The sequence below is a fragment of the Panthera uncia genome, chromosome B4, assembly GCF_023721935.1.
Source record: "Panthera uncia isolate 11264 chromosome B4, Puncia_PCG_1.0, whole genome shotgun sequence".
NCBI classification, from domain to species: domain Eukaryota; kingdom Metazoa; phylum Chordata; class Mammalia; order Carnivora; family Felidae; genus Panthera; species Panthera uncia.
Genome location: NC_064809.1, coordinates 64,208,059 through 64,231,514, shown reverse-complemented (window position 1 = coordinate 64,231,514; position 23,456 = coordinate 64,208,059). Strand labels below are relative to the sequence as shown.

Below are 23,456 nucleotides of genomic sequence, written 5' to 3'. Positions count from 1 at the left end.
CCCAAATGTCCATTGATGGATGAATGGATAAGGAAGATGTGGTATATGTACATATATATAATGGAGTATTACTCGGCAATCAAAAAGAATGAAATCTTGCCATTTGCAACTATGTGGATGGAACTAGAGGGTATTATGCTAAGTGAAATTAGTCAGAGAAAGACAAATATCATGTGACTTCACTCATATGAGGACTTTAAGACACAGATCAGATGAACATAAGGGAAGGGAAGCAAAAATAATATAAAAACAGGGAGGGGGACAAAACATAAGAGACTCTTAAACATGGAGAACACACAGAGGATTATTGGAGGGATTGTGGGAGGGGGGTGGGCTAACCAGGTAAGGGGCATTAAGGAATCTACTCCTGAAATCATTGTTGCACTATATGCTAATTTGGATATAAATTAAAAAAATAAAATAAAAAAAATTATAGAGAACAATTGCAATCTTAGTTTGAGTCTCCAAAGTGTTCATCTCTTGTTTGTTCACAAAATATGAAGAAAAATCTATATAATCTAGATCCAAAATCATAAATGGTAATATTTAAAACTCATTTTAGGGCTGCTGGGTGGTGCATTTGGTTAGGCGTCCAACTCAATCTCAGCTCAGGTCATGATCTTAAAGTTTGTGAGTTAAGGCCCCACATTGGACTCTGCACTGATGTTGCAGAGTCTGATTGGGTTTGTCTCTCCTTCTCTCTGACGCTCCCCTACTTGTGCTCTCTAACTCAAAATGAATAAATAAATTTTAAAAATAACTAAAATTCATTGTATACTATGAGGAAACCCATCAATTAAAGTAAGTTGACAAGAAAATACTTAATTTGAATCAGATCCAACATGAGTTTATCCAGTATTCCCGAACTTCTAATAGGTTCAATTTGCTACATCACACATTGTGTGTGTGTGCGCGCGTGTGTATGTATGTGTATGTGTGTGTGTGTGTGTGTTAAATTTAAAAATATATCTGGGTTAACTTAAAAAAAACTTGAATCAGATTTCTGCAAGATGCACATAGCATTTCTATGGAACTATCAGATTCTGACTTAAACAAAATTTGAAACTTTTAAAAAAGTTTACTATCCAAGTTTTAGACAAAAACAAGTGGAGATTTGGTTCTAATTATAACATCTGGTAAAGGCCTATTCCTGTCATAAATACCTGTCTTAGATTCAAATGAATCCTGTCTATGTGTAATCTTTCAGAGACAGAATTAGGAGTTTTTACTTAGCTCACTATTGAGACCACCTGGCTTGGCAGTAAGGTGCCTGAAATGAGGGAAGGAAGCAATTGCTCTGCAGATCTGGGGACAATAGGCCAATCTTCCTTCAGGTCTCTCCAAGCTTGTCTTAGGAAAAATGAAGTGATTGATCCTTGCTTAGGCAATCTGTTCAAACCAAGCCTTTACCCAACATTCATTAAGAGGATTATCTCTTTCCTGTGGAAATTCCATAGTAAGTAGCATTACATTTCTAACCTCCTTGCTGAGATATTCAGAGAGCTGGGTATAGGAAATTTGCTAATCAATAAATACCTTTCTGCTTCACTTCACCTGCCTCAAGTTAAAATTTCAGGCAAGTTACAACCAAAGAGTCTTCAGGAATATAAATAACTTCATTAGGTTGAAATAACCCAATACATGAATGTAAAGTAATGCCTCCTTGGGAGTACTTACCTCAAGAATTTCAAGCATCAGAGACAATAGTTTCTTTCCTATCCTGATCCTGGCAATATGTTGGAGACAACCTAGTTGTGGCATGTATGGACCTGGTATTTATACAGGTCTAGATTTATATGTGTCTGTGGCTTCATATTGAAGGAAGAGTATGAAATGAAGACAGTGATTTTACCCTAGAGATTTGGGTCTTAAAAGAAGAAAGGGGCCACTTCAATGGAATGATCCCTTGGTTCGTGAAAGAGAGATATAAAATAAAAGGGAAAAAACCCATGAACTATCTATTTGTGACATTTCCCTTATATCCTATGGCCTCTCAACATAATGTGTTTGCTTATAGGTTTGTTCTTTATCTGGACTCTGGACTCACTGCCCTAGGACTATACAAACACCGCAAGGACACTATAGAAATACATAATAGGGCTTCTTTTAACTGGGATTGTGTAATGGGGTAACAGTTTTCTTCAGAGTTTTAAAAACCTCCCAGAATCAACTGCAGTAGGGTCAGCAGAGGTAATCAATGGGCCAAGTGTGGCGATGCAGCCACGGGCCGTTCTTTCTAAGTTTACAGCTTTTCCATTCTTCCAGGAAAAAGAAGAGAAAAAAGAAGGTTTTGTGTGTGTGTATGATAATTGACTATTTGGCAACAATTTTGTTTTTGAGAGTGTGTGCCTTCAACTAGAAACCTCAAGTTTGTCTTTATGGAGATTATAAAACCGGAGCAATTATTGGCATGCCACATGTAGGAAATTTCTACATGGATTTGTACCAGCTCTCTTACATGTAACAGGAAGAAGACTTGGTTACACCTCAAATATGAAACGTTTCATCCTCAAGATCAGGCAGTCTAACCTGGGAAATTATCCTCTGCTGTCTTTTCTGTGATCATGTTAAATGAATACCCATCATTCCTGCTTGAACAAATGACTGTTTAACCATTCTGACATTCTTGAATTCTGTTGATTGTTTTTGTTTGTTTTAACTAATAAACTTTATTTTTTTAGAGCACTTTTAGGTTAACAGCAAATTGAGTGGAAAATACAGAGAGTTCCCATATACCCCCATTCCCATATACCACGAGCTCCACTACTGTGGACATCCCACACCACCATGGTACATTTATTATAATTGATGAATTTACATCAGTATAGCATTACCCAAAGTCCACAGTTGACATTAGGGTTCACTCTTGGTGCTGTACATTCTATGGGAATTGAAAAACATATAATGACATGTATCCACTATTGTAGTATGATACCAAATAGTTTCACTCCCTTAAAAATCCTCTGTGCTTTGCCTATTCATCTCTCCCTCCCCTCTCACCCATGGCAGTCAGTAAACTTTTTACTGTCTCTTTCTCCAGAATGTTATATAGTTGAAATCACACCATATGTAGCCTTTTCAGATTGACTTCTTTCACTTAATAATACGCATTTAAATTTCCTCCATGTCTTTTTATGACTTAGTAGCTCCTTTCTCTCTAGCAGTAAATAATCGTCCTTTTTCTCTTTTTTTTTTTCTTTTTAGCACTGAAAAATATTTCATTTTCTGGATGTGCCATAGTTTACTTATCCATTTATCTCCTGAAGGATATCTTGGTTTCTTCCAAATAGAACATAATGCTTTGACATACTTTGTAATAGTTTCTTTTCCCCTTCCCCTGACATTAGCACAAGAGGATTTTTGTCTGATTTTCACTGTGAGGACCTGGTATAGTTCCTGGAAGTAAAACTCACAAAAAGTGTGGAGCCTTGTCTGATTGGGTCCCCCTGGAGTTTTAATCCCTAGGCTTGTCTACACAGAGCCCTCAGCAACTTGTCAATTACAGTTCAGGTTTTCCTACCTCAGCATTGATTCCAGTGAAGGTTTCAATTCATAGGTTTCTGCTTCAGCAAGCTGTGATTATCTATACCTGCCTAATTGTATACCTGCCAATTTTTGAGACAGCAATTTGCCCTATGACCTCACTTTTCTGATAGGTCTAAGAAGGGGTGTAAAGAAGGCCTGGAGGGGAGGCTAATCTAGTCAGCTAAAGTGATTTTATGCCCTTTAACTCAGCCAAGACAATCACGGAACTGACTCAAGAGGACATTAAATAGGACTAAATGTCAGCAAGTTTCCCTATTTCACATTCTTAACTAATTTTAATCACTTATCATCTTTTTGCTGAAATGATTCTCAGTACCATCATTGCATGAGGGCTGTTTGCAGCCTGTGTGAAGCACATACCTTCCACCCTGACTTTTAGAACTCAGAACAGTGGGATCAAGACAAAGCATCCTGATTTCACCAGCGGTGGTTGTGTCTGTAGCATTCCTTTGCTGGTATTTCTGTTTCTTCTTCTCTTCATTTCTGAGACTGATACTGGGAATTTACACACTGAAGTATAAGCTTAAGATCAGTCTGTCCCCAAATGGTGTCTTTTTTGGTGGTCCTGGAGTCTAAACGTCTCTTAGAAAAATATGAGACTAGGCTTTCTAGCAATCAGTAAGTAAAATATCCATTATTGTCAAATTTACAAAAATATAAATCTAAGAATATTCCATACTGGCAGGAAGAATGGAACCTGAAATAATTTCAGACTCTTTAGATCCTAGTCTAAGTCCCAAAGGAAGATTTATTCTAAAGAATTATTGTGTCCTTTGGAATCCAAGAGGAAAAACAAATGTAACTGGACTTGAAGAAGGAACCAGAATAAGGAATTAAGATGTTATTCATCAGTGCTTATCTTTTCAGGTCTGCGTCATCTCTCTTCCTGTAGGTTGCTTTTCTCTGCTTTTCTATTTACCCTGCAGAGATTGCTTGGCAGTTACTGCAGTTGGAGGGTGATAATTAATCACACCCCTTTCCCCCTATGGGTTCTGAACCAATTTTAGAGATGTAGGAATCAGACAGATGAAGACAAAAGTACCAGCCTTATTCCTAGTACAACTGGATTGGAGAATGTGGGTTGGATTTAAGGCCAAATGGGCTTCCTGCGTCTTTCACTCCTGAATTAAATCCTCTTGGAAATATAAGTCTTACCCCTGCAGGGACAGAGTCTCTCCAGGAAATCTACACCATGGAGGGAAAAGGCAAGGCAAACAAAACCTCGGGAGAGGCGCCATTTTTGTGCAAGATTTTAATTCTACTAAAAAATCAATATCAAAATCAAAAACAAAACACCCAAAAAACTAAGGAACAATGGTCACAGTGTCAATATCTAACCATTTAGATAAATCAATTATGAATAAGGTGAAGGGAGAGGGATTGAAAGTATTACTCTGGGAAAAAGCAACTGTTGAGAACAAAAGAACATTTCTTTTCAAAAAAATCATTTACAAATACCTGGTGAGGAAAAATTACAGTGATTAGCATGGGTCAGGTGTCTTCAATATATTCAATCAGTGACAACCAGGATAGAGGTTCTGTACAGGGCAAACTGGTCAGCCAGAAATTCTTCCCATTGTACTTGGGAGCAGGACCTCACACAAAAGCCAAAGTTACGAGCTTGGCAGGCACCTTAAAAATCACCTAATACAAGCTCCCAGTAGCTGTAAAGGAGTACGCTGGCAGTGGTTTTATATATTGTCTCAGTTGCTTTGTTATTTTCTCTCTATATTTCTACCTTTCCGCATATTATTATTTTTACCCTTGAGACCAATTTGTAGATACAATGCAATTTTATCCCTAAATGTCTTAGGGTGCTTTTCCTCAAAAAGTTTGACATTTCTAACATAACTAGTGTATAGATATCATAATCCGGAAATTTAACAGCAACACTTCACTATTATCTATTCCAAAGTACACGTTCACTTCTGATCAATTGTCCTAGTAATGTTCTTTCTGGCACTTTTTTTTTTCTCCAACGGAGAACTCCATTCAGGATCATATATTACATGTAGTTATCAAATCTTTCAGTCTGCTGTAATGTGGTACACTTCCTTACACTTTCTTTGCCTCTGTGACCTCCATATTTTTGAAGGGTACAGGACATTGCAGCATGTCTCTCAACATTGTCTGATGTTTCGTTAGAATCAGATTATACTTTTTTTTTTTTTACCTTTTGTTTATTTTTAATGTATTTTTAAAATTTAAATCCAAGTTACTTAACATATAGTGTAATAATGATTTCAGGAATAGAATTGAGTGATTCATGACTTACATATAACACCAAGTGCTCACCACAACAAATGCCCTCCTTAATTCCTATCACCATTTAGCCCATTCCTCGTCCACCCCACCTCCTTCAGCAACCCTCAGTTTGTTCTCTGTATTTAAGAGTCTCTTATGTGGGGTATCAGGGTGGCTCAGTCAGTTAAGCATCCAACTTCGGCTCAGGTCATGATCTTGTAGTTCGTGAGTTCAAGCCCCATGTCAGGCTCTGTGCTTATAGCTCAGAGCCTGGAGCCTGCTTCAGATTCTGTGTCTCCCTCTCTCTCTGCCCCTTCCTGGCTCATACTCTGTTTGTCTCTCTCTCAAAAATAAATAAACATTAAAAATTTTAAAAAAGAGTTTCTTATGATTTGCCTCCCTGTTTTTATATTATTTTTCCTTCCCTTCTCCTATATTCATCTGTTATGTATCTTAAAATTCTATATATGAGTGAAATCATGTGATATTTGTCTATGACTTATTTCACTTGATATAATACACTCTAATTCCATCCCCATTGTTGTAAATGGCAAGATTTCATTCTTTTTTATCACCAATATTCCATTGTGTGTGTGTGTGTGTATATATACATATACATATATATATGTGATATATATATATCACATCCTCTTCATTCATCAGTCGATGGACATTTGGACTCTTTCCATACTTTGGCTATTGTTGATAGTGCTGCTATTAGGGAGCATGTGCCCCTTCGAATCAGCACTCCTGTATCCTATGGATAAATACCTAGTAGTGTAATTGCTGGGTCATAGGGTAGTTCTATTTTTAATTTTTTGAGGAACCTCCACACTGTTTTCCAGAGTGGCTGCACCAGTTTACATTCCCACTAGCAGTGCAACAGTGTTCCTCTTTCTCCACATCCTCACCAAATCTGTTGTTTCCTGAGTTGTTAGGTGTGAGGTGATATCTCACATGTGTGAGATGGTATCTCATTGTGGTTTTGATTTGTATTTCCGTGATGATGAGTGATGAGCATCTCTTCATGTGTCTGTTTGCCATCTGGATGTCTTCTTTGGAGAAGTGTCTATTCATGTCCTCTCCTATTTCTTCACTCAATTATTTTGTTTTTTGGGTGTTGAGTTTGTCAAGTTCTTTATAGAATTTGGATACTAACCCTTTATCTGATATGTCATTCGCAAATATCTTCTCCCATTTTAAAGGTTGCCTTTGCTGATTGTTTCCTTCACTCTATAGACTTTTTATCTTGATGAGGTCCCAATAGTTCATTTTTGCTTTTGCTTCCCTTGCCTCTGGAGATATGTCAAGTAAGAAGTTGCTGCGGCCAAGGTCAAAGAGGTTGTTGCCTGTTTTCTCCTCTAGGATTTCAATGGCTTCCTATCTTATGTTTAGGTCTGTAATCAAGTTTGAGTTTATTTTTGTGTATAGTGTAAGAAAGTGGTCCAGGTTCATTCTTCTGCATGTCACTGTCTAGTTTTCCCAACACCATTTGCTGAAGAGACTGTCTTTTTTTTCATTGGATTTTCTTTCCTGCTCTGTCAAAGATTCATTGACCATACATTTGTGGGTACATTTCTGGGTGCTGTATTCTGTTCCATTGATCTGTGTGTCTGTTTTTGTGCCAGTACCATACTATCTTGATGATTAAAGCTTTGTGATAAGCTTGAAGTCTGGAATTGTGATGCCTCCAGCTTTGGTTTTCTTTTACAGGATTGGTTTGGCTATTTGGGGTATTTTCTGGTTCCATACAAATTTTAGGATTGCTTGTTCTAGTTCTGTGAAGAATGCTAATGTTATTTTGATAGGGATTGCATTGAATATGTAGATTGTTTTCAGTAGTATCAACATTTTAACAATATTTGTTCTCCCAATGCATGAGCATGGAATCTTTTTCCATATTTTTGTGTTTTCCTCAATTTCTTACATAAGCTTTCTATAGTTTTCAGTGTATAGATTTTTCATCCAAGTAAAATTAAATTAAATTCCTAGGTATTTTATGGTTTTTGGTATAATTGTAAATGGGATTGATTCCTTGATTTCTCTTTCTGCTGCTTTATTTTTGGTGTAAAGAAATGCAACCAGTTTCTGTGCATTGACTTTATATCCTCCAACTTTGCTGAATTCATGTATCAGTTCTAGCAATTTTTTGGTGGAGTCTTTGGGTATTCCACATAGAGTATCATGTCATTTGCAAAGAGTGAATGTTTGAATTTTAGCTTGCCAATTTGGATGCCTTTAATTTCTTTGTGTTGTCTGACTGCTGAGGCTAGGATTTCCAATACTATGTTGAATAACAGTGGTATGAGTGGACATCCTGTCTTGTTCCTGACCTTAGGGGGAAAGCTCTCAGTTTTTCCCCATTGAGGATGATATTAGTGGTGGGTCTTTCATATATGACTTTTATGATCTTGAGGTATGATCCTTCTATCCCCAGTTTCTTGAGGGTTTATAGCAAGAAAGGATGCTGTATTTTGTCAAATGCTTTCTCTGCATCTATTGAGAGAATCATGTGTTTCTTATTCTTTCTTTTATTAGTATGATGTACCACATTGATTGATTTGCAGATATTGAACCAGCCCTGAATCCGAGATATAAATCCCACTTGATCACAGTGAATATCTCTTTCAATGTATTGTTGGATCTGGTTTGTTAGTGTCTTCTTGAGAACTTTTCCATCCGTGTTCTCCAGGGAAATTGATCTGTAGTTCTCATTTTTACAGGGGTCTTTGTCTGGTTTTAGAATCAAGGTAATGCTAGCCTCATAGAATGAGTTTGGAAGTTTTCTTTCCATTTCTATTTTTTTCAAACAGCATCAAAGAATAGGTGTTAACTCTTCTTTATATGTTGATAGAATTCCTCTGGAAAGCCACCCAGCCCTAGACTCTTTTTGTTGGGAGATTTTTGATTATTGATTCAATTTATTTATTGGTTATGGGTCTGTTCAAATTTTCTATTTCTTCCTGTTTCAGTTTTGGTAGTTTATATGTTTATAGGAATTTGTCCATTTCTTCCAGATTGCCCAATTTGTTGGCATATATTTTCTCATAATAGTCTCTTATTGTTTGTATTACTGCAGTGTTGATTGTACTCTCTTTCATTCGTGATTTTATTTGGGTCTTTTCCTTTTTCTTTTCAATCAGTCTGGGTAGAGGTTTAACAATTTTGTTAATTCTTTCAAAGAACCAGCTCCTTGTTTCATTGATCTGTTCTACTGTGCTTTTTGTTTTGTTTTGTTCTGTTTTTGTTTTTTGGGTTTTTTTTTTTTATTTCAGTACCACTGATTTCTGCTCTAATCTTTATTATTTCCCTTCTTCTGCTGGTTTTGGGCTTTATTTGCTATTCTTTTTCTAGTTCTTTTAGGTGTAAGGTTAAGCTGTTTATTTGAGACCTTTCTTCCTTCTTTAAGAAGGCCTGGATTGCTTCCATTTTAGCTTCTGGAGATTTTGGGCTGTTATGTTTTCATTTTCACTGGCTCCCATGTACTTTTTAATTTCCTCTTTAATTTTTTGGTTAACCCATTCATTCTTTAGTAGAATGTTTATCTCCAAATATTCATGGCCTTTCCAAATTTTTTCTTGTGTTTGACTTCGAGTTTCATAGGATTGTGTTCTGAAAATATGCAAGGTATGATCTTGATCTTTTTGTACTTGCTGAGTGCTGATTTGTGACCCAGTATGTGATCTATTCTGGAGAATTTTCCATGTGCAGTTGAGAATAATGTGAATTCTGCTACTTCAGGATTAAGTGTTCTGAATATATCTATTATGTCCATTCAGTCCAGTGTGTCATTCAAATGCATTGTTTCCTTGTTGATTTGCTGCTTAGATCACCTGTCCACTGCTGTTAGTGGGGGGTTGAAGTCCCCTACTATTATGGTATTACTATTAATGATTTTCTTTATGTTTGTTATGAACTAATTTATATTTGGGTGTTCCATGTTGGTTGGGGGGCATAAATATTCATAATTGTTAGATCTTTTTGGTGGATGGACCCCTTAATTATGATATAATGCTCTTCATCCCTTGTTACAGTCTTTATTTTAAAATTTAATTTGTCTGATACAAGTATGCCTACCTCAGCTTTCTTTTGACAACCATTAGCATGATAGATGGTTCTCATCCCCTTACTTTCAATCTGCTGGTATCTTTAGGTCCTAAGTGAGTCTGCTGTAAGCAGCATATAGATGGGTCTTGTTTTTTTATCCATTCTGAAACCATATGTCTTTTCATTGAAGCGTTTAGTCCACTGACATTTAGAGTTAGTACTGAAAGATATGAATTTAGTGCCCTTGGTGTTTCTGGTGATGTTCTCTGGTCCTTTCTAGCCTTTGTTGCTTTTGGTCTTCTTATGCTTTGTCTTTTCTCCACTCAAAGAGTCCCCCTTGAAATTTCTTGCAGGCCTGGTTTAGTGGTTACGAATTCCTTTGGTTTTTGTTTGTCTGGGAAACTCTTTATCTCTCCCTCTATTTTGAATGACAGCCTTGCTAGATAAAGAATTCTTAACTGCATATTTTTCTGATTCGGCACGTTGAATATATCCTGTCACTCCTTTCTGGCCTTCCAAGTTTCTGTGGTATATCTGCTGTGATCCTGATCTGTCTTCCCTTATAGGTTAAGGACATTTTCCCTTGCTGTTTTCATAAACCCTTCTTTGTCTGTGTATTTTGTAAGTTTGCCTATCATATGCCTTGGTGATGGTCAGTTTTTGTTGAATTTAATGGGAGCTCTCTGTGTTTCTTGGATTTTAATGTCTCTGCTCTTCCCCAGATTAGGAATGTTTTCTGCTATAATCTGCTTTCATAAACCTTCCGCCCCTTCTTCTCTCTTTTCATCTTCTGGGACTCCTATGTTTCAGATGTTATTCCTTTTTAATAAGTCACTGAGTTCTCTAAGTCTTATACCATGATCCTTTGCCCTTGTTTCCCTCTTTCTTTCTGCTCTATTATTCTCCATAATTATATCTTCTATATCACTGGCTCACTGCTCTGCTTGTCCATCCTTGCCATCATGGCATCCATTCAAGATTGCATCTCGGTTATAGCATTTTTAATTTCATCCTGACTAGATTTTACTTCTTTTATCTCCGTAGAAAGGGATTTCATGCTTTTTTCCAATCCCAAATAGTATTCTTATTATCACAGTTCTATATTCTAGTTCAGACATCTTGCTTATATCTGTATTGATTAAGCCCCTGGTTCTCATTTCTTCCTGTTCTGTCTTTTGGGGTGAATTCCTTCATTTTGTCATTTTGGAGGAAGAAAAAAATTAAAATTAAAAACAAAACGAAAGATCAAATAAAAGAAGCTAGATCCTAGTGTGTTTTTGTCTGTTTGTTGAAAGAAGCTTGATAGTATTGAGAAAAAGGAGAAATAAAAGGAAAAAAAAAGTAAGAAAACATTTAAAAATTAAAAATATACACGATAAAATAGACTAAAATAAAATGAAATGAATAAACAATTAAAAAAATAAAAAATAAGGTTAAAAAAAGAAAATAAAATTTTCTTTCTGTATCCAATAAAGGTGAAAAGAAGAAAAATGAAACCTGAATGAAGTTACATCCAGTTTCTCCTAGAAGTGAAACTATGAGCCTTATATAGTCAGTACACTAAGCAGGTGGAGCGACTTGTGCTGGTCTTCTAGGGGATGCGCTTGGAGAGCACAGTTGGGCAGGGCTTGGTGTAACAGCTTTGTTCTCCACTAGGTGGCACTGATTATCTCAGCTTACTGAGGTAGATCAGTGTGGTGCGAATGCACATGCGCAGGAAAGGTAGAATTGCCTCCATCCAGCTCCCTAGTCTCTGGCACAGGAACTTTGCGGTGATCAAGCACCCCTCCTTTGTCTCAGGCCTTCATTTACTCTCCATCTCTACCATGTCCATATCCAAGCTGTCCGCCAGCCAGGCAGCACCTCCCCCCACCCCAGAGTTTTATCTCAGATGGGGTTATATTTCAAAACTCCACACTTCAAAGACCCCTGCAGCTTGGAACCACAACGACTCCCTTCAGGAGACTCTCACTGAGCAATGGTCAGGTGCCAGCTTGCTCCAGAAAATGTTCATGGGATCGCACAGCAGCAGAGGTTCAGAGATTATGGCAAATCACCACACACAGCCAGCACCAGGTTTCACCACACTCTGGTGTTTTGTCCCAATGCTAGTAAACATGGCTGCTCTCTGGGGTCCACTGGGAACTTTGTCTTTGGGGAGGCTGTATGGCCTCTACCAAATGCACTCCAAGCAGGGGAACTGCTTCTCCCTGTGTGGCACATGGATTCCTCAGAGCCTGTTGCCTGCTCCTGGGGATTTGCCCTACTTCCCACCAGAGCACTGCCAGGCACTGAGCTTTGAAAAATCAGACTCTGCACTCCATCGTTGACAGGATCCTGGTGGTATTAAAATCCTCTCCTTTTCTTCCTGTCAGTGGTTTTAGGGAACAGATTTCTTGTTTGGTCACCTGTGAGTGTTTTCACTCTTTCTCTCTCTTTCTCTCCAGTTACTTTTGGGGGAGTACTTTTCTTGCAAGATCCCAATGTGCCGTACTCTTCCCCTTTCTCTTTCTCTGTCCTCTCTCTGAAAAAATAGCTCCCTACCCTCTGCCGCTTTTCTCTCCCCCACGGTTCACCTCTCTGCACCATTTACTTGCCAAGTTCTGTGACTCAGGTTATTCAGATTGTTGTGTTAATCCTCAGATCGATTTCCTAGGTGTTCAAAATGGTTTTGTGCCGATCTAGCTGCATTTCAGGGACGAACAAGCTCCATGCTGCTCTGCCATCTTAACTCCTCCCCCACCCCCCAATTATACATTTGTTTTTGGTCAAGTCACTGAAGTAAGGCTGAAGGTTCTGCTTAATGCAGCAAATAAGAAGATTTATGATGTCAGTGTCTTCCAATTTTGATCATATTAGCTTTGATTTCTTGGTGAAAATGGTTATGGCCAGGCTTCTCTATTATAAATTTCCTATTTTCTTCTTTTTATTAATAAATGATATGTGTGGAGATTCTTTGAGATTATTCAAATTTCCTATTTGTAATCAAATTTTCACTCACTAGTTTTATCACCCATTAATGTTTTTCCAACTTTATTGGGCATCAGGTATTTCTTAATATTCATTCCACTGTACAGAAGATATTTCTCTTCTTCCTATTTATTTACATATATATATATATATATATATATATATACACATACATACACACACATATATATGTATATGAATATATATAAGAATTAGCCCATATATATATATGGGCTAATTCTTGTTCTATGAATTGAGTTATATTTTTACAGTTATTATTTATCTTCATGCTCAAATTCCTCAGGATCTGGCCAGTAGGAAACCCTTCTGTATCCCTTTATTATAGTCTCATCATTTTTTGTGTGTACACTTCTTTACCTTCTGTTACAACAGAATGTTCCAGGCTCAATTTATATTTCCCCTGCTTCAGTCCTTCAAGTAGGTTCAGTTCCTTTTAATAGGGAATGGTATTTAGAAGCTAAATGGTATTTAGGTATGCTCATTGCAACTGGCATGCCATTGCTTCTAGATTGAACTAAGAAAAAGATAAACATAGAAGTTGTTTTTTTGTTGTCTGATTGCTGTGGCTAGGACTTCCAGTACTATGGTAAATAACAGTGGTGAGAGTGGACATCCCTGTCTTTTTCCTGATCGTAGAGGAAAAGCTCTCAATTTTTCCCCATTGACAATGATATTAGCTGTGGGTTTTTCATTAATGGCCATTATTATGTTGAGGTATGTTCCCTTTAAACCTACTTTGTTAGAAGTTGTAATAACACACACACACACTCACACACACCATTTGCAATGACATAGATGGAGCTAGAGAGTATTATACTGAGATAAGTCAGTCAGAGAAAGACAAATAGCATATGAATTCACTCATATGTAGATTTAAGAAACAAAACAAACAAGCATAGGGGAAAAAAGAGGGGGGGACTAAAAAACAGACTCTTAATTATAAAGAACAAAGTGATGGTTACTAGAAGGGAGGTGGGTGGGGTGATAGGCAAAATAGGTGATGGGGATGAAGGAGGGCACTTGTTGTGATGAGCACCAGGTAATATATGGAACTGTTGAATCACTATATTGTACACCTGGAACTAATATTACACTGTATGTCAGGGCACCTGGGTGGCTCAGTTGGTTAAGTGTCTGACTCTTGATCCCGGCTCAGGTCATGATCTCATGGGCTCATGAGTTCTATCCCCACATTGGGCTATACACTGTCAGTGTGGAGCACTTGGGATTCTCATGTAATATTTAAAAAAATATTACACTGTATGTTAATTAAATGGAATTTAAATAAAAACAAAAAAGTTATTTTTCTATATATTTCTATAAATTATATATTTTTATATTTGATATATTAAAAATCATGACTATATACTGGTACAATTCCAAACCCAAACCATAGAGTTTATTATTTTAGTATTTGTCTTTCTATATTTGTGTAGAATAACACTGTGAACAATAAAACTTAAACTAGAGTTCACATTTTTTACCAGTTCTTTCTTGTATGTGTAGTACTATTTATATATAGTAAAATGCACAGATTTTGTGTCCAATTTGATCAGTTTTGACAAATGAGCATACTTATGTAACCCACATCCTATCCAGATATAGAATATTTTCTTTGCCTTAAAAAGTTTCTTCATTGCCATTTCTGATTTTTTTCACCATGGATTAATTCGGCCTATCCTGGAACTTCATGTAGATAAAATTGCAGTTTATGCTCTTTGGATTTGACTTTTTGCTCAATGTGTCCATGAAATTTTATCTTGTGTTTGTGTGTATCAGGGTTGTAGTTCATTCTTTTTTATGGCTACTAATATTCCATTGCATGAATATACCATATTTTAAAAATGTTCCCAAGATTTGGGTAGTTTTCTGTAAAGGTGGTATAAATCATATGTTTTCATTTTGGGAGGATGCACACTGCTGAATCATATATGCTTACCTTTATTAGAAATTGCCAAAATATTTCCCAAAATTATTCTACCATTTTACACTTCTACTGGCAGTGCATGAGTGTTGCTTTAGAATCTCATTTTAATTTTAGCTCCTCTAGTGTGTGTTATGGTATTTCATTGTGGGGGAATTTTTTATTTCCTGCTGATTGATGATATTGAGTATTTTTATGTACTTACTAAATTACATTCGTATATGTTGTTTGTGAATCAGGTATTCAATTCTTCAGTTTAAAAAAAAAGGAAAAAAAAACTTCTTCCAGTACATATGCATTCTATTAGCAATAATCGCGCCTCGGATAAACCTCATTGGCTACAATACTGCCACTGTGCAAAGCTCAGTACATATGCATTCTAAATATACATCCTTTGTCAGATTTATGTAGGGTAAATATTTTCTCCCAATTCGTGCCTTGCCTATTTACATTCTTAGTGGTGTCCTTTGATAGGCAGATGTTTATAATTTTGACAGTCTAATTTATCTATTGTTTTTGTTTTATGGTTACTGCTTTTTGTGTCCTGTCCAAAAAACTTTGCTTATCTCCACATCTTGAGGATAATATCCTACATTTTATTCTAGAAGCATTATATATTTAGCTTCTTTGTATAGACATCTAAGTCATCCAGAATTAATGTTTGAACGTACAGTGAGGTAAGGATTGGGGGTCTTTTTATTCTATATTGAGAAGGTGTGCCAATACCATTTGTTGAAAAACTTTAATTTCCTCCAGTGAATCACTTTGGGGTCTTTGTCAAAATCAATTGTTTATATATAGGTGGGTCTATTTCTGGGCTTTTTATTCTGTTCCTTTGATCTATTATCCTATGCCGATATTGTACTGTCTAGAGTAATGAAGCTTCATAGTAATTCTTAAAGTCAGGTAGTATAAAGTCTCTAATTATATTCTTTTAAAAAATTATTTTGGTAAAAAATGATTAAAAAAATAAATTTTTATGTGGAATTTAAGAAACAAAACAGATGTACATATGGGAAGGGCAGGGGAAAAAGAGAAGAGAGGGAAACAAACCACAAGAGATTCATAATAGAGAACAAACTATGGGTTGATGGGGGGAGATGGTTGGAAGATGGGCTAAATGGGTGATGGGTACTAAGGAGGGCACTTGTGATGAGCACTGGGTCCTGTATGTAAGTGATGAATCACTAAATTCTACTCCTGAAACGAATATTGCACTGTATGTTAACTAACTAAAATTTATATTAAAAAATATATTTTGGCTATTCTAAGTTCACTAACTTTCAATTAAAAAGTTTTATAAATAGCTTGTCCATTTCTATATTTTAAAATGTCCCTTGGTTTATGTTTGCAGTTGCAATGAATTTATAAATCAATTTGGGGGAACTGATATCTTAAAAATATTTATTCATCTGATAAATAATACAACTCCTTTTGTTATTTTGTTTTGTTTTGTTGAGTAAAGTTGACACACAATGTTAGATTAGTTTCAGGTGTACAATATAGTGATTCTACAAGTTTCTGCTTTATGCTATACTCACAAGTGTAGCTACCATCTGTCACCATACAGCACTATTACAAAATAAATAAACAAGCAAATAAAAGGCAGAAACATACCCATAAATACAGAGAATCAACTGATGGTTGCTAAATGGGTGGGAGTGGGGGGATGGGCATAATGGGTGAAGGGGAGAGGGAGATACAGCCTTCTAGTTCTGGAATGTATTAAGCCATGGGAATAAAGACACAGCATAGGGAATATAATGGCCATTTGTCTTTAAAAATTCTGCAGTGTTCTATAGTTTTCAATGCAACGGTCTTTTACTTTTTCCTAAATGTATTCCTATGTATTTTATATTTTTGGTAATATCATTAATGGGAATTTTTATAATGTTGTTATTAGTTGTTTTCTGCTATCGTACTGAAATACAATGAACTTTAATTCAATTCTTGTAACCTGTAAACTTGATAAATTTACTTAGATTTTTTCTTTTGTGTGTGTGTGTCATGTTTTTACTTAAATTTGTTAGTTAACATATAGTGTAATACTGGTTTCAGGAGTAGAATTTAGTGATTTATCACTTACATAGGGGACCGAGTGCTTGTCACAAGTGCCCTCCTTAATACCCATCAACCATTAAACCCATCCCTGCCCTCCCCTCCTCCATCAACCCTCAGTTTGTTCTCTATAGTTAAGAGTCTCTTATGGTTTTCCTCTCTCTATTTTTTCCCCTTCCCCTTGGTTCTCTATTTTGTTTCTTAAATTCCACGAGTGGAATCATATGGTAGTTGTCTTCTGTGACTTATTTCACTTAGTATAATATACTCTGACTTCACTCACATCATTGCAAATATCAAGGTTTCAATCTTTTTAATGACTTAATAATATTCCATTGTGTATGTATGTATATAGACTAATACCTTGGCTTGTGAGCATAATTTGTTCCAGAAACATGCTTGTAATCCAAAGCACTCATATGTCAAGGCGAATTTCAAGAACTATTGGCTCAGCTGTGATCATGTGACATTCGTCATCACGTACTTCTCATATTGCGAGGTGTCACTCGTTTATCAAGTTAAAATTTATTAGAAATACTTGCTCACCTTGTGGAATGCTCATAGAGCAAGTTGCTCACAATCCAAGGTTTTACTGTATATGTAAATGTACCACCTCATACACACACACACACACACACACACACACATGCACACACACACTGTTCTTTATATATAACATATATGTATCACCTCTTCTTCATCCATTCATCAGTCAAAGGATATTTGGACTCTTTCCACAATTTGGCTATTGTTGATAATGCTCCTATAAACATTGGGCTGCATGTGCCCCTTCAAATCAGTATTTTTGTATCCCTTGGATAAATACCTAGTAGTGCAATTGCTAGGTCATAGGGTAGTTCTATTTTTAGCTTTTTGAAGAACTGCTATACTGTTTTCCAGAGTGGCTGCACCAATTTGCATTCCCACCAACAGTGCACAAGGGTTCCCCTTTTTTTCATTCCTGGCCTACCTCTGTTGTTTCCTGTGCTGTTAATTTTAGCCATTCTGACAGGTGTGAGGTGATATCTCATTGTGGTTTTGATTTGTATTTCTCTGATGATGAGTGATGTTGAGCATCTTTTCACGTGTCTGTTAGCCATCTGGATGTCTTCTTCGGAAAAATGTCTCTTCATATCTCCTGCCTATTTATTAACTTGATTATTTGTTTTTTGGCTGTTGAGTTTGATAAGTTCTTTATAGATTTTGGATATTAACCCTTTATCAGATATGTCATTTGCAAATATCTTCTCCCATTCTGAAGGTTGCCTTTTAGTTTTGTTGATTGTTTGCTGTGCAGAAGCTTTTTATTTTGATGAAGTCCTAATAGTTCAAGTTTGACTTTGTAGATTTAATAGCTGCTTTCCAGATTCCTTAGATCAGAAGTTACAAAATATGGCATGTGGAATAAATCTGGCTCACTGTTTCTATAAATAAAGTTTTATTTGAACACAGACATGCTCATTCACCTACATATTTTGTATGGTTGTCTACACAAGAGTTGAATACAACAGAGTCCACAAGGTCTAGACAGCACACAATATTTACTATCTGGCTCTTTATAGAAAATTTCTGTCAACCCATGCCCAAGATTTAATTACATATTTAATAATAGCTTTTGTGAAAAGAGAAAATTTTACTCCTTCCTTTCCAACTTCTGTGCCTTATATTTATTTTAATTTTAATTTTTTATTCTTTTTCCTAGCTGTATCCACTCACTATGACACCCCCCACCCAGTAGAGTACTGAATATAAATAGTGAAAAATGGTGATCTTTGCTTTGGTTCTGTTCTAAAAGGAACATATTAGGTACTGTATTTTGTCATTAACATAACATTATCTATGGGTTTGTCATTAATATTTTTTAATAGACTGAGGAATTTTCCTTTTATTCTGAATTTTCTGAGAATTTTAATAAATTTTTTTTGTTTTTGCTTTTTTACATGTTTTTTCTTTAGCTGTTGATAATATATTTGTTTTCCCCTATATTTGGGTAACATAATAAATTTCCTTAATTGAGCATTTGAAAGTAAAAAGATCTTTGACTTTCTGAATAAATTCTAGTTGATAATAATATATTATTTGATTTTCAATATTTTTCTGAGAGTTTTTGCATTTATGCAAATAACATATTTTTTGAAAATTCTTTTCTTATATCACTTTTATCTGGTTTTTGTACTTGAGTTATGCCTGTCTTACAAAATAAGGTGTGGATTTTAGATATCCATAACTCCATGGTTTTTTTCTTATCTAGATTGAGAATCTTTTCTTTATAATTGGAGTTTTAAATTCATTAACATTTAATGTAATTATTGATTCATTTAGATTTAGAACTATTATTTTGTTCCTTATATTTTATTTAGTCCATCTGCTCATATAATAAAGGCATCTGTTCAATTTTTTTGATGGTCTAGTCCTACTTTTTTGCCAACTTATAAATTAAATGTTAATTAGTATTCTATTGCAACTTCTCTTTTGGATTATCATCCTTACCTTGTTGTTTTATATTTTATTGGTTGCTCTAGGGATTGCAATATGCATCCTTAACTTTCACAGTGTCTTAGAGTTGATATTTTACCATTCCACAAGAAATTTAAGAATCCAGCAATTGTCTAGTTTGCTATAACCCTTATACTTTGAGATGTTGTCAAATATATTGCCATACATATATTAAAAGTCCCATGATGATTGTTAGAATATTTGTTTTAGACAGTCATCAGGCTTTGAAAGAAATTAAGAAGAAAAATGTAGTTTTTATATTTACTCACATATTCACTATTTCTGGCATTTTTTTATTGCTTCATGCACATTAAGTTTACATAGAGTGTGTATCCACTTCAACAAAAATAAGTCTTTAATATTTCCTTTACTACAGGTCTGTTGGCAAAAAATTCTTTCAATTTTTTATTGAAAAATATCTTAAAATTTCCTTCATAATGCAAGGATACTTTCACTGCATATAAAATCCTAGTTGCTGGTGCCTGGGTGGCTCAGTCGGTTAAGCTTCCGACTTCAGGTCAGGTCATGATCTCACAGTTTGTGAGTTTGAGCCCTGTGTCAGGCTCTGTGCTAACAGCTTGGAGCCTGGAGCCTGCTCTGGATTCTTTGTCTTCTTCTCTCTCTGCCCCTCCCTCACTCACGCTGTCTCTCTTTCTCTCTCTCTCTCAAAAATAAATATTTTAAAAAATAATAAAAAAAAATCCTAGTTGATAATCACCCCTTTCACGTATCACTTTAATGATGGCATTCCATTATCTTCTCACCTACATTATTTCTCATGAAAGATCTGCCATTTGCATGGTTTTCCTCCTGTGGCATTTCTCTATTTTCAAAACTTTCCCTTTATCTTTGGGTTTTAGCAGTTTGACAATGGGTTTAACAGTTGACAAAACTACTTACAGGTATTTTTTTTTAATATATTCATACTTCTTAGATTTTTAATTTGGTATTTTTTTAGTAAATTTGGGCAACTTTTCAGCCTACTTCAAGTATATTTTCTATCTCATTTTTTTCTTATTCTCTTTCTTCTTGACTCTAATTTCACATATGTTAGACTGCATAATACTATCTCACATATTAATTATACCTTACTTTTAATGCCTTTTTTGTTTATTTCTGCAGAGTGAGTAATGTCTATTACTCAGTCTTTAAACTCAGGGACTCTTTCTTCTCTTGCATCCAATCTTATTTATGGCTGTTCAGTGAATTTTTCAGGTCACATATTTAATTTCTTGCTTATAGAATTCTTATTTGATTCTTTTTATAGGCTCTATCTCACTGCTAATATTCTCCCATTTGTTCATATGTCCATCCATTATGACCAATTTTTAACATCTCTGTGTATATTTGTATTAGTTGATTTTAAATACCTGTTTGCTAATTCCAACATCTGGATTATTTCTCAGAGTTTGTTTCCATTGACTTCTCTCTCCCTTCAGATATGTTTCATATTTTCCCACTTCTTTTCATGTCAAGATTATTTAAATTTATTGTGTGGTAAACACTGTAGACACAATTTGATTCAGACTCTGAATTTAGCTGTTTTCCTTTAGAGAGAGTTAAGGTATTTGAGTTTTGTTTTGTTTTTTTCAACTGTAACTTAATTTTCTAATCAATTAATCTTAACCTTTCAAATTTTGTGTCTGAATTTTGCTAGCACTCTTCAAAAGTAGCCATTACTATACTGGTAAAAAAAAAAAAAAGTCCTATTCCTAAGACTTAGCTTTACTTCAGTATCAACTAAATAAATCTGTTGTTCAGCAAAGTATCCTTCCTATAGATGTTCAGAAATCCCATGTATCAAAGTGTTGTGGGAACTTCAGAATCTCCATTCAGCTCACAGATTTGCAGGAGCTATTTTATATGTGAACTCACAGTGTTACACTGTCAGATGTTCAACATCTAAAAATAGCTGCTTCCTATATCTCTCTCACATGTGCATACACACATACAATTTCCAATTACAAGGTATTTTTCCAATAGAAATCTATTTACCTAGTTTTAGATCTCTTTTCAATATATCTTCAACTTCACGCTATTACCAACCAATATATTACCATAATATTAAACTATCCATCCATAAAGGAGACTTTATAATTTCCTACTTCAATCTTTGAAAGCCCTAACATTGATTCTGTGCTCTGCTTGGTAGAGTTACAATTCTTATTGATAAATCTGAACTCATCTTCTGGCTTCTTTGATTTCTCATGGATGGCCAAATTGTTAGATAAAAGCTGTGACACTGGGTGAGTTTTTCTGTATACATGTATGAGAGACTATTAGATTGAAAGATTTATTATCGCCAAAGTAAACAAACAAAAAAACCAAAAATGTGACAGTACAAATGTGACAGTAGCACCTCATGGTTATTTATATTGACTGTTTATAATTGGTGAACAAATGTGGATTTGGGGGTAAAAATAAAAATAGTGTCATTGATTTACCAAGAGAAGAAGAAGTACTGAATGAGATAATTTTAAGAAAAGAGAGATTGAATGTGTATTGGGAAAGGGGAGTGGTTAGTAGGTACAGAATAAGTTCAAGAACTCTGCCAAAAACCACACTAAGGTTATACTGTGACATTTATATTCACCTTAATGTCTATGACATGCATTACAGGTCAGTGATGAAACTCTGGAAACAACATGTTGCATTAAAGTTAATTTAAATTTCTCCCAGTAAGGATTAGAGCTATACTGATTGCTAACTCAATGATAAATGAAGTGAGCTGAATGTGGATTGGTAAGCATTCACTGTCAAAACAGTGATGATCAGTATTTCTCCTTTTGCCTCTCATAGTTTCTGACTACTATAAATCAGCTTTTTCTTTTTTTATTTCAGAGAGAGGGAACGTGTGAGTGGGGGAGAAGGGCAGAGGGAGGGAAGAGAGAGAGAAAGAGAGAGAGAGAGAGAAAGAGAGAGAGAGAGAGAGAGAGAGAGAGAGAGAGAGAATCTTAATTGGGTTCTATGCTCAGTACAGAGGCTGATGCAGACCACAGTCCCACAACCCTGGGATTATGACCTGAGCTGAAATCAACAGTCAGAAGTTCAACCAACTGAGCCACCCAGGCACTCCTAAATCAGCCTTTCTTGAAGCTCTTAAAAAATTTTTTTTAACATTTATTCATTTTTGAAAGACTAAGAGAGACATAGCATGAGTGGAGGAGGGGCAGAGAGAGAGGGAGACACAGAATGTGAAGCAGGCTCTGAGCTGTCAGCACAGAGCCCGATGTGGGGCTCAAGCTCATGAACTGTGAGATCATGACCTGAGCCAAAGTTGGACCCTTAACTGACTAAACCACCCAGGTGCCCCAAAGCCCTTTTAATTTAAAGTAAGCTATATTTTCTTCCCTCTACATACATGACTCAGTTTATGAAGATGGTTTTTAATAAACATAAATTTCTGGAAAATAGTTTAGTACAAAGACCACTGGCTATGAAGATTAAAACAAATAGCAACAACAACAATAACAAAGAACATTTGAACCCTGAATCTGTTGCTGGATAGCAGTATAATCTTAGGTTAGTCTTACTTAACTTCTTTGAATATAAATTTCCTCATCTATAGAGTTTAGAGTAATTCCTGTTTCACAAGATGGGTGTAAGAATTAAATATAGCTAGAGCTAGAGATGTATATTACCTGGCACAATGCCTGACACATAATAGATTTACAAGAAATAGTTAGTCTTTCTTCATTCATGACCACATATTTTCTAGACCAGGACTCAGCAATTTTTTTCTATTAAGGGCCAGATACTGAATAATTTAAGTTTCGTGAACAATACTATCTCTGTCATAACTACCCTATTCTGCCATTGTAGCCCCAAAGCAGCTTTCTTTGTTGATTAAACTTTATGTACAAAGCTGGTAGCAAATCAGATTTGGCCTGTAGGAATGGTAGCTTGTAGACTTCTGGACTAGATTAAGGAAAATGGTGGGGTTTTTTGCTTGTTTGCTTAGATAGTCATTGGATCTATATTTTAAAATCCCCAAGGTTTAAAAGATCCAGAAATAGCATGCTCCATCTGTTCTCTTCATGTTTAACATGTTTGATCAAGACAAAACTTCACTGTGCATTTTTCTGTGCTTATCATGGTATGTTTACAATCAAATTTCTTTGGTAAAAGTATGATTTCATTATGTCACCTT

General features: G+C 35.5%; 1 pseudogene; it reads right to left on the bottom strand.

Moving 5' to 3' along the window:
• Nucleotides 1-14,983: 14,983 nt before the first annotated feature.
• Nucleotides 14,984-15,116, bottom strand: LOC125920467 (uncharacterized; annotated as a pseudogene).
• Nucleotides 15,117-23,456: the final 8,340 nt, after the last annotated feature.